Source organism: Atractosteus spatula, chromosome 10 (genome assembly GCF_055471065.1).
Source record: "Atractosteus spatula isolate fAtrSpa1 chromosome 10, fAtrSpa1.hap1, whole genome shotgun sequence".
Classification (NCBI taxonomy): domain Eukaryota; kingdom Metazoa; phylum Chordata; class Actinopteri; order Semionotiformes; family Lepisosteidae; genus Atractosteus; species Atractosteus spatula.
Window position 1 is genome coordinate 18,151,204 of NC_142715.1, and position 12,969 is coordinate 18,164,172.

A 12,969-nucleotide genomic window follows, 5' to 3' on the forward strand; every position below is an offset into this window, starting at 1 on the left:
AATATAGATATAACCATGAATGTTGTTAAGCATAATGTACTTTTGTCGTACTTTTTAAAACATTTTAGCTGAGGACGCACTGGGACTATTATACCTTGTGATACATGCAAGACATCTGTAAAAAAAGATGTAATTACAATAAAATTGGCAATTAACAGAAAACCACAATTTGTATAATATTATTCCTCGATATCGATGATCAATTGAAGGATTTGAAGAAACTATCAAAGAAAAAGCAGCAATAGCAGATGATTTTGGTTTTGAACCCATCTTTACACCTCAATAATCCACTTGTCCTTGAAAAAAGAAAAGATGGGCATATTTTGAGTCTCATAATTATCCTAGATTATTCTAGATCCAAAAGAAACGTATACATTTGATTGCTTCTGTAGTATTTTGTTTTTTCTTACAAAGATCTCACGAAGTATTGCCAGGATCTATATTTAGCGTTCGGTAGCGATAACACTGCTATTGATTGAGTAAAAATCTATGATGTATTGACAGCTTTATCTGAAGCGAGAAGTCCTCGAACCCCGCTTATGAAGTGTTGGGATTCATACCAAGAAATACTTTTTGTTTTCCCACCCAAAATGCTGCTATTGCATTACACATTATATGAACATTACCAGTTTTGGTAGCTTCTGGGTGCGATTTTCCAAAATTGAAACTAATTACAAAATTATTTAAGATGAACCATGTCCAAAAGTTGTAAATCATGACTAATATTAATATCAACTGAAATTACTACAGAAAAAAAAGATTTAACCGAAATATTCATAAGGCTATGCAAGCTAAAAAGTAGAACAATTAATTTCATATAACTTTTATTTTTTATTTTTTTAGAGATGGGCTCACACACCTGAAGACACTAACATTTCTCTCCGTTAGAGTGTGTGAATAAAAGTTTAACCCAAACTGTTTGTAATTGTGTTAAAATGCAATAAATCGTCTATCAGCAGTAAGAAATTATTAAGAAAGTAAGAAATTGTTTTATTTCATAAACTATAAGACGTGATGAGAGTTTACAGTTTGCATCCTTTGCTTTGTCTTTTAACTTAAGCATTAAAAAAACGCTTAATTTAAAACGCTTCGAGAAATCGAAGCCTATTTGACTTTCTGCTAATCACATTGAAGTGTTCACGAAGCATTTCCCTGCCCATCATGTGCCCGCAAGCCGGTTTCTCCGTTTTCCTCTTTCTGTCGTTGTCAGCGAGCACAAGAAGACCGGAAAAATGCAGGAAAGGGAAAAGGGAGCAGCTGTTAGAAGGGGGATTTGAAACCACATCTCTATTCAGAGAGCAGAACACCCAAGCAATAGAAAGAGAGAAATCCTTGAATCTGGCGGCTTAGACCACTCAGCCAACCTGATGCTATACAAAGATTGTTGTGTTAAAAGCACCAGTAGTTCACAAAACTGAGAAATGCTTTGCTGGAGAAGCATCACGTTGCCTGTTGTTGCCTAAACGGATCGCGGAAATCAAATATTCGGATCGATTCAGAGTGTGCTTTACAGCCTTTGTGTAATATTTTTAATTGTTTTTAAAAAAGTGTGTACTGTGTACTACGTTTAGGACTAGTTAGTGCGGTAGAATATGGAGATCATCTCCAGCTCTGAGCTCAACTGCAACAAGAAGTCGTGCTGAACAAAGTCAGAGACCAGCTGAACGTGTGTTCAGTGTGGTGCTCAGGACTCAGGAGTATTGTTGTGGTTCTAATTAGCACGAACTGCAGGGGCTCTGAATCAGAACATTTCAATTTATCTGTTCAGTAAGTTAAAATGCAGGACACATTAAAATAGGATTGTTACTTTGTCTCTGTCCCGTTTGTTTGTAACTGAACGTCCCTTACATTTTTAAGGACACAAACCTACTAATGCGATACTCATTGCGTATAGCCCAAAAACAAGCACGTCCGGCAGCTGCGGGGTTGAAGGTGAACATGTATCGTATTCTAATGGCTTCTGTTTCCATTCATGAGGAGATCCTACACACGGGGAGACAGATTCATGAGGAGATCCTACACACGATTAAGTGAACACATTTATTTAGAGCTACATTTAGTGCTAGCTAAAGATAACATTGCTAATATTGATGGAGTAGAAATGTAAAATGAATTTATGAGCTTAAAGTCCTAAAACGCCTCCTGTAACAGCTAAGGACTCATAGCAAGATTTTTTTTCAAATCCAAACGTTGCTATTGCATTGCGCATTATGTAAACACGACCAGTTCCGGTTTCTGGTGTGTGCATTTTTTCCAAACTGAAATTAACAAGAACATTTTTCAAGATGCGCCATGTCCCAAAACCGTTCATCAGGACTACTATTAATATCAGGTGAAAGCAGTACAAAACATAAATATAACCTAAATATTAAGAGACTATTGTCTGTCAGCTACTGCTGTAAGCCATGTTCAGCCAACGCTAGAAATATTACTGCTCTACACAAAAGTGCACAAACCCGCCTTAGAAACAGATCACAAGTAAGAAGCTCAAGAGGACGAGGATGGGATTCGAACCCACGCGTGCAGAGCACAATGGATTAGCAGTCCATCGCCTTAACCACTCGGCCACCTCGTCAAGAAAGACAGCCCCTTCAGACATGAGTTGGCGCGCTCAAAATCATCTTCATTCTTGATGGTCATTTTCCTCTTCCACCTGCCATTTCACTATTTTGTTTGAGTGATGTCAATCCACCAGGCGTGTCCTGTGCTTCAGTGGCGAGTATAGAGGACACCCTGTTGTACACGGAAAGCACATTGATCTCCTTGGATATGAAAAGTGCCAGATAAAAGCCATTTCTCATCCTGTCTCTTAGTATCGGGGCTGCTAGTGCATGAAAAGGAGGCAACTTGTTCGGCGAGCAGGCTCAGTGCATACTGAACGCAGATGTCTCAGAGCGGTGTGTCCAAGCGGTTGTAAGAATAGCACTCTGCCGGCGCCGTGGTTTAGCTGGTTAAAGCACCTGTTAAATAAAGAGGAAATCCTGGGTTTAAATTCTAGCGTTACCTTTCTTCCTGTCTTGTTTTACAGAACAGATCATTTGGGACACTCACAGAGGGCTTGATTTGGTTTAATGCATGTATTCATTTCCTTTGTGGAACTTTTTTAAATCATATATCTTATGAAAGATGAAATGTGAAATGTTTACCCAAAGAAAACATCATCACCGCAGAAATTTAATTTATCTGCAAAACCTTAACTATTTTGATATTTGCAGTAGTAAACAATTGAGTACCAGAGTCAACATTACCGGGAATTTCCAATAATTACCGACATCGGCAACTTCCAAGCAGATAGTTTTCACCCATGGAAATCTATGTTCTAATGGGTGGCGGGAGAATTCATTTATACTCCCGTTGCATCCTCAGCTAAAGTAATTTAAAATACAACGCAAAATTGTTTGAGAACTTGACAAGCAAAAACGACAAATCGCCGGAGTTGTATTTCAATATTTTCGGATATTTACCTTAATTTGAATATATATGTTAACCTAAGAGCTGTTCAATATAATGTAATTTTGTTGTACTTTTAAAATATTTTAGCTGAGGATGCGAGAGGGGCTATTACACCTTGCCAAACATCTAAAATAACTGTAAAAAAGGCTGGAATTTTAATAAAACTGGCGATCTAAAGAAAGCTACAATTTGCATTGTACAGTATGCAAAGGAACGAGTAGGTTTATTCCATGCTGAAAAAAGAAGAAAAAAGCACAACATTTCATGCATTGGGTCTTCTTCAAGTGTGGAGAAGGTGTTCTTAGCACACCTGAAGGCTCCACGGCCGAAACTTTGTTTTCTTTTTGTAATAAACCTATTACTCGTTCCCTTGCAGCTTACGCATGCTGACGCAGACCCACCTGAATTTGTATGGTTTTATGCTCAATATCCCTCAATATTGAAGGTCAGATCAGTAATTTGAAGAAACTATCAAAGGAGCAACGGCAATAGCAGAGGATGTTGATTTTGAACCAATGTTTGCACCTCAATAATCCAGCAGTCTTCGCTTGCCAGACTTCCTCAAGATATTCGGTGTTCTATACAGAAAATCGAAAATACAGCGCAAATGTGCCAAGAGGGGTGGTCCGAGGCAAAGACTGCGGCAGAGGAGGAATAAACTCCGAACGATGACTCTGTCTAGTATCCGGCCCCTGAAAGGTATCATATTCGCTGAACTGCCCGCCAGCGTGTGACTCTTGCATGAATTTCGCGACGCCTGTGTACTGGTTTACAATTCCGGAATATCAATGGTCAGACGCTTACAATGAGTGATTGTGTTCTGTATTATTTAGAGAATTAAAAATAAACAGTTTTAAAACTACAGCTTGAATGAAATAAAAAAAAAGATTATTTGTTTCTTTGTTGTAACAACTGTGCCAAAGCTATTCAGATACAGTACATCAGAATCGTACCTAAACGTGACTGGACTTTATTGGATTTTAGGAAATATATATTTTTGCCCATCTTCGCCTACGATTATTAATAACTTTCTGTTTTCAGCGTGTTTATTTTTTCTGCCTGTGATCTCGGAAAGAAAGACCCAGTAGCTGTTCATCGAAATATTCCGGGAGTTTTCTGTGGTTTGAGAGGAGTGTACGAAGGTAATAAAGGAGGGAGGACACGCGCACTCAGCACGGGGAGCGCAGAGCAATGAGCCGCGCCCGCAGCTCTCTGAGTCTTTTCTTATATAACCTCTAAGCCCGGACACACAGCGTCTCCAGTCAGAAAACAGCTGACTCGAGCAGAAACTGATCTTCCTGCTTTAGTTAAGGTTATTGGAATCGGTGGTTAATATTAATTGTCTCAGCGGTTGCCTCGGTGAATGATGGATCTTCTCCCTTGCAGGGTGACGGCAAACTTCTTCAGAGAGGGAGTCTCCCAGGTACGGCTTTTCTTCATCAAGAGCCGAGACAACAGAAACAGACTTCAAACTGAAATTAATTACTTCATGAGCGTTTATGACCGTTTTTAAAAAACTGAGAACAGGCGAAAACGTCATTGGAAATGAGGAAATGTCTGCTGACATTAAACAGAGTAAACAGAGCTCATGCTCAGCTGCGGAAGCTGTTGCGCGGAAGACAGGGGTACGTTTCTGTGACAGGGCACTGGTTTAATTTTTTTAACAACCAGACTTCACTTAAAACGTGTTTACTGTGTACTACGTTTCGGAGTAGTTATTGCGGTAGAATATGGAGATCATCTCCAGCTCTGAGCTCAAATGCAACAAGAAATCGTGCTGAACAAAGTCAGAGCCCAGCTGAACGTGTGCTCAAGACTCAGGAATATTGTTGTGGTTCTAATTAGCACGAACTGCAGGGACTTTGAATCAGAAAATTTCGATTTATCTGATCAGTAAATTAAAATGAAGGACACGGTAAAATAGGATTATTACTGTGTTTCTGTCCGGTTTGTATATTACCGAATGCCCCGCACAGTTTAAAAGATACCAGTAAGGACACACAAATACTAATACGATACTTATTGCAAATAGTCCCAAAACAAGCACGTCCGGCAGCTGCAGGGTTGAAGGTGAACATGTATCATATTCTAATGGCTTCTGTTTCCATTGATGAATGAGACAGATTCACAAGGAGATCCTTCACACGATTAAGCGAACACATTGCCTTTTCTGTCTGATGTAGATGTCACGGACGTCCAAAGGGACTAACCGTGGGGAGCAGGAGAGCGGAAAAAGACCCATATGCGTAGCGGCGAGACGGGAAAAAGGCCCAGGCTCATTAGTGCAAAGAGTTCAGGAATGCCGTATAGAAACCTATGCCCTCAGGGAGCGGACGTGGGGCGCCCTGGTGCTAGGCGGTCTCAGGACATCCGAACGTCAATGCTGAGCCAGGACGGAGTGCAAGACCCGGAAATATATAGCCCAAGGGAAAGAGAGGGACAGGAAGGACAGCAGACCGGAAACTAGGGACAGGACAGAGAAGGAGCGCCTTCTGGCTGCAGAGGGAGTGACAGTAGAGGCTACATTTGTGTCAGCAGTACTATACAGGTAAGTCGAGTACACTTTCAGGGGCTGCATCTTTAGCGCTAAGAGGATTGTTAGAGCACAGTTACATTCACCCACCCAATTTATTCTTTGATCATCTAAGAGGATTTTTTTTTTACTTTCGCACACGATTACATTCGCCCACACAACATATAATCTCTGAATGTCCAATGGCTCAATAACCCTGTTTTCCCCTGGGAACCACCAGTGTACAGTCCCATCCCATTCAAAAATATAACAGATATACTCAATTGATATATTCAATTAACAAATATAAAAAGATATTGTGAACAAGAGAGCTCTTATTCTTCATATAGATCCAGGTTTACACAATTAACTTCATGCATACTCAAAGTGCCTGAAGTCTTGCTCTGTTGTTTTAAATATACATCCAAAGCATTTAGTTGTGTTAACTACCAAATTATTTGAACTAATTTAACGTCATATTCAGGAAATTCAGAGAAAGTCTTCAGACTTGTCGTGGCTGTTGAAGAAGCCACCTCTTGAATCTCACCCGGGATTTCTTGAGAGATCGTTCAGCGAGTGAGTCCTCCTTCTGCACTCTGCACTGAGCTGAAAGCTGCACGAACTCCTCACTGTGTGTCATGTACTGATGCAAGTGCTCTCGTCTAGATGTGAAGCACAGCGACAAGAACACCTTGAACTTTTTCCATAAGTGAAGGAAAATTCAAAAGAGCATGAAAAGTATGGATCGTATGAAATATCCATGGTAAAACTGAAGGACTAAACAACGACTTTTGATGATTACAAGAGATTCAAGAAACACAACCATCCACACACAGGCTTGGATCCTGAACGCTTAAGTTAAAAGACAAAGTGAAGGATACGAACTGTAAACTCTCTTCACGTCTTACAGTTTGTGAAATAAAACAATTTCTTACTTTCTTAATAATTTCTTACTACTGACAGACGATTTATTGCATTTGAACAAAATCACAATTCCAAACATTTTGGGTTAAACTGTTATTCACATACTCTAGCGGAGAGAAACGTTAGTGTCTTCAGGTGTGTGAGCCCATTTAAAAAAAAAAAATAAATAAAAGTTATATGAATTTAATTGTTCTACTTTTTAGGCTTGCATAGCCTTATGAATATTTTGGTTAAATCTTTTTTTCTGTAGTAATTTCAGTTGATATTAATATTAGTCATGATTTACAATTTTCGGACATGGTTCATCTTAAATAATTTTGTAATTAGTTTCAGTTTTGGAAAATCGCACCCAGAAGCTACCAAAACTGGTAATGTTCATATAATGTGTAATGCAATAGCAGCATTTTGGGCGGGAAAACAAAAAGTATTTCTTGGTATGAATCCCAACACTTCATAAGCGGCGTTCAAGGACTTCTCGTTTCAGATAAAGCTGTCAATACATCATAGATTTTTACTCAATCAATATCAGCAGTGTTATCGCTACCGAACGCTAAATATAGATCCTGGCAATACTTCGTGAGATCTTCGTAAGAAAATCCAAAATACTACAGAAGCAATCAAATGTATACGTTTTGTTTGGATCGAGAAGAGGATAATTATGAGACTCAAAATATGCCTGTCTTTTCTTTTTTCGAGGACAAATGGATTATTGAGGTGTAAAGATGGGTTCAAAACCAAAATCATCTGCTGTTTCTTTGATAGTTTCTTCAAATCCTTCAACTGATCATCGATATCACGGAAAAATATTATACAAATTGTGGTTTTCTGTTAATTACCAATTTTATTTTAATTACATCTTCGTTTACAGATGTCTTGCATGTAGTCCTCAACTAAAATGTTTTAACAAGTATGACAAAAGTACAATATGCTTCACAACATTTATGGTTATATCTATATTAAAATGAAGGTAAATATACCGAGATATTAAAATACAATTTTATAATCCTAACCTAATAATGCTTGTGAAGTTTTCCAATACATCCGAACTGTAATTTTGAAATATTATTGCTGAGAATGCAAAGAGAGTACAACGATCAAATTCAATGAGTGAAAATACAACAGTAGTTCACTAAACTGAGTTTCTTCCCTGAAATAATTTGCTAGCTTACAGATGGATTGAGAGTGTGCTTTCCAACTTTTGTGTAACATTTTCTTTTGACAGGGCAGAGTTGTTTTCACAATCTGGGTTATATTAAAAGGAGTAACGTCAGTGTAAAAAAAGCTTTCCTTCTAATAATTTTGGTTTCAAGATTGCAATATAGTGTGAAACATAAAAGCCAGCTTAATAAATCTGTTGCACGTCGTATACAATGGTCTTTCAACTAATAGCCCGTGCAGGGATCAAACCCTAGCTGTTGGTACAGTACGAGTTGCATAAGGCTCTGCAACATGCAGATAAGAAACTAACCTTCGCTTCTTCATTATATACACAGTGAGCTATGTTTGCGAGCCTGCTGCCCTCTACGGGCAGTAAGTATTTGAATGCGATACGAGACCGGCCGTGGAGAAATAAAGTGAGGAGGGTGTGTACATTAAAAGGCTCATCGCATCCTTGGGAAGGCTCAAACCACCACCATTTTTGTTAACAGCCGAGCCACAAAGACTCATATACAGCTTAACACTTCTCGGTCTCAGTGAAAGTGATACACTCCGTAAAATTTTTACTACTGGAGTTTTTTACATTCTATACTGCGTTTTCTGAAGGGTACCCTGTGAAAATACGAGTTTTTATGAGAAGGGATGGACATATAAGGTCAGTAGGCTTAGGGAATTGGACTTTAAGGTGAAGACTGTGGGTTCAGCAGCAGCAGAAGAACCTGATCAGTATCAGTTGACTCGCATGTACTTTGAAAACTTAACTTCGGGATTTAGAGTCAGACGTGCTACCATTGCACTATGGGGTACTTAATTAAAAAAAAATAGAATAACAATCAGTGTTCCTGGATCTGTTATCGAGAACAACACCTGCACAAGAGCTGCGCATGAAGAATGAAATGTGGTCTGGGAAGAAGATACTCTCTTCAGAAGAGCAGTGCTCCTCACAGGAGAGAATGAAATAAAATAAAAAATTCGCGACATTGATTTTTCTCCATTGGGGGTTTAGAAGGGGTGGAACTGGTGTGACCTCATGGCACAGCGTTAGCGTGTCTAACTCCAAATCCGAAGGCTGCGTGTTCAAATCAGGTCGGGGTCAGTTCTTAGTTTTTCAGGTTCTGCTGGTGCTGAACCCGGAATTCTCACTAGGCGGTTGAGTTCTGTCTGTACATCACATAGATAATCTAAATGAAAGAGCGAATACCCTTGAACACAAGATAAAAGGCACAGTTGACATCTGCGAAACATCACGTCCGACTTGAGAGACAGCTACATCAGAGAATGAAATCCTGGAAGTTTCAGATTCCTTTTTATTACAGGTGTAAACAAACCTGAAAGTTAGGGAGTTTCAGGATACTTTTGTTTTATTAAAAAGTGTCTGATGCCTGTAAATGTCACTTGGACTTGAGCTGGAAAGGAAACAGACCCAGCGTTTGCTTTCAGGAGCACTTCATTACATAATAGACATCTATTACTGAGGAGCTTGAATAACATTTACACGAGCCAGGTAGAAGTCAAACTTACAATCTTATGATCCAAAATCAGACGCGTTATTTATTAAACCTCTTGTACATCATATAACCTGAATTGCACCGTAGTGAGCTCAGTAATACACTACTAGTAATACACCGCCAGGTCTAAAATTTCAAAGTGAGAAACGTGTTTTCTAAAATTTTATGAGTTAAAATATAATCTCTTTAAATCAGACAAAGAGTTTATGTGTCGCATTGAAATTCCGATTGATTTAGGATTCAAAGAAAGACTGTTCCTTCCACAACTCATATCACATCCACCAGACTCTCCAACTTCTCCAGACCTTGCTGGGTGAGCATTTGCTCTGGTAAATTAGGTCACATATCATGTTAAATCATTTCTTCTCAACACAACATTTCCTGGTGCACGTTTTCTCTACGAAAAAAAAAACATTTTTCCCTTGCACGATTTCTAGTTTTGTTATCAAAGCATACAGAAAGAAAAAAGAAATAGTGTTGCAAAAGAACTCTGTCGCTCTTGGTAGATGTCAAAAGTATTGGACATGAAAAATGCCAGATAAAAGGCATTACTCTTCGTTTCTCAGTGGCGGGGCTGCTATGTAAAAGAGGCAATTTGTGCTGAGAGAAGGCTCAGCGCTTACTGAACGCAGATGTCTCCGAGTGGTCTGTCCAAGTGGCTGTAAAAGGACGACAGCAGCAAGAATAGTATTCTACACAGTAAAAGGTGTAAAAAAATTAACAATTTAAAAATAAATACTAAATGGCTTTAAAATTCAGGAATGTGATTGGTCAGATGCTTACGATGAGTGTTGTTGGTGTTTCTTGTGACTTAGCGAATTGAAAAAAATATTAAAGTTAAAAACGGCAAGAACTCGTATGAAAAAAAAATAGTTTATAAGTATCTTTGTTGTAACAGCTGCGCCAGAACTATTCAGATAAATCAGAAAAGTACCTGAACTTGACTGGTTTATATTCAGTAATGTGCATTGGGAACGAAAGGGAGACTTACATGGATTTTATTAGGTTTTAGGAATCAGAAAATTTATTTTTACGAGCAGAAATAACTTCCTGCTTTCAACGCTTTTTTTGTTTCTGCTTGTAACCTCGAACAGAAAAACCCAGTACTGACTCACAGAAACGCCTCGGAGTTTCTGTGTTTCTGGGATTTAAGAGGGATGTATGAAGACAGTAAAGGGGAGTTTTTTTTCCCCGCTGTAGAGTATGAAGGCGGTGTGACGAGTCAGGAGTGAGGAGACGCGCATTCCGCACGAGGAGCGCAGAGCAATGAGCCGCACCTGCTGCGCGCCGAGTCCTGTCCTATATAACCGCTGAGCATGGACAAACAGAGTCTCCAGCCAGTGTTGGAGAATTATAGGGTTAAAGCCCAGAAGTTGAGAGTAGAGTTTGTGTACGAGTATAAGATTAAGGGAATAGGGTTTGGTGCACAGAAGAGGTTTAGGTTTGGTTTTTGTTTGCTTTTGACACATTTGTAACGGCCATGGCGGCCTGTATGGTCGGCATGCGCCGTTATTTTTGCGCGCGTTTGCTGTACAAGAGAGGTGAGGGCTCGGCTCACTCGGGTGATATTTCACGGTTGGACTTTTCAAGGAAGGTGTTACAGAAAGAGTTAAAGGTTAAGGCATTAGATGTCAATTGTTTAATTACTTTGCCGAAGGGAATTGGTTTTGACATTAGTTTCAAATCGGCAAAGTTATTGGAAGAATTTGGGAGAAAAATAGAAGAGAAAAAAGATGTGGGTCTGATTAGAATGTTTGAATGGCAGAAGCTGACGGATCTTTCTAATAGGACTGTGATTGTTCGTATGTTTAATGAGATGGTGAGGAAGGAAGATATTGTGACATGGTTGTCTAAGTATGAGCCTCAAAGTCTTGGATGATGATGGGATCTGGAACTGTGCATGGAGAGTACCTGTTTCGTTGCATGAAGACAAAAATGGTTATGGTGGATTTAAACACATTCCTTCTTTGATTGGATTAGGTGAAAATAGAGGCCTTGTGTTCTACCAAGGGCAGCCAAAACTGTGCAGGAGGTGTGGGGAGCTGGGTCACTTTGTGGATGCCTGTACAAAGGTGGTGTGTGGTAAGTGCAAGGAAATCGGACATGCATATACTGAATGTACAAGCGTGAGGAAATGCAATCTCTGTGAGTGTGAAGGTCATGTGTTTAAAGACTGTCCAAATTTCTTTGCAAATAGAACAAAACTGGGAAGACCGATGCAAAAACAGGAAGAGTTTGAGGAGGTATTTAGGGCTGGAGCAGTGGTTCTGGATCAGGAACTGGATGTGGTTGACGTTGAAGAAAGTAGTGGAAAAGAGAGCGAGGGTTCAGAATGGAGTGAAGGGGATGAGGCTGAGGTAGAAAAGAATGATAATGATGTGGAAAGTGAGGTGGACTCTGAATTGATTGGTAGCATCTCTCCTGATCGTCTGCCACCCGTGGAGACTGAAAGCGCTCAAATGGAATGTACAGAACAGAGGGTGCAGTCTAAAAGGTCTGCTGAGACATCCGATTTAGAAAGTGATCTAACTCCGAGTGGAAAAGTGAGGGAAGATCATTTTCAGAGTCGTCAGATGGCAGGTTCTCCCATGGGATTAGTTCTCTCCAATCCTACTGATCCAGCTTTAGAACTAGAGACTCAAGGAGGGCAGGTGAAGAACCATCCTATTGATGGTGGGGGTGGTGGAGGAGGAGGCAAGGAGAGCAAATGGAAAAAGAAAAAGGTCTGTATAGTAGGTGTCACAGACTGAATGATTCTAGCCAGAGTTTTTAGTCTCCCCTGGTCTAACATTAAGTATGGCTCTGAACATTGTGTCCATAAATGTGAGAAGCATTCTATCCAAGTTAAGGGCAAGGACTATATTATCATTTGTGAGTAAGGTAAATGCTGATATTATGTTGTTACAGGAGTGTGGATTACCTTTTAAAAACAGCTATAAGGGTATGGAAGAACTGTGGACATTGGGGCCCATCAATTTGGAGTGGGTCCAATGAGAATAAATCTGATGGTATAGCTGTTTTAATTAAAAATAAGATGGTAGAGGTACGTCAGTACCTTGTAGTGAAACCAGGGAGAGCACTGGTGGTGTATCTGGGTTTCATGAATGTCAAATTTAAACTTTTAAATGTGTATTGTCCGAGTTGCCCACATGACAGATATGTCCTAATTCAGGAATTGAGAGAATATTTATTGGGATGGGAACCACTGGTTTTAGCTGGGGATTTTAATTGCCTTTTAGAAAGAGAAGGCAGAATGAGGGGTGAGAGACAGGTCCAATTTGATAAATCATCAATATTATTCCAAACGGTATGTAAAGATTTTAAACTGAAAGATGCCCTCAAACTTCATAGTCAAGGGAGGGCAGGTTTCACATGGCACAAGTCTAATTGGACCCAAGCCTCACGTATAGATTT

The 12,969-nt window shown here is 39.5% G+C and overlaps 1 non-coding gene across 1 annotated transcript; it reads right to left on the reverse strand.

Annotated features, from left to right (window-relative positions):
* Nucleotides 1-2,493: 2,493 nt before the first annotated feature.
* trnas-gcu (transfer RNA serine (anticodon GCU)) lies at nt 2,494-2,575 on the reverse strand. Its single transcript has one exon. It is a non-coding gene; the product is annotated as a tRNA-Ser (tRNA).
* Between the last annotated feature and the right edge of the window lie 10,394 nt (nt 2,576-12,969).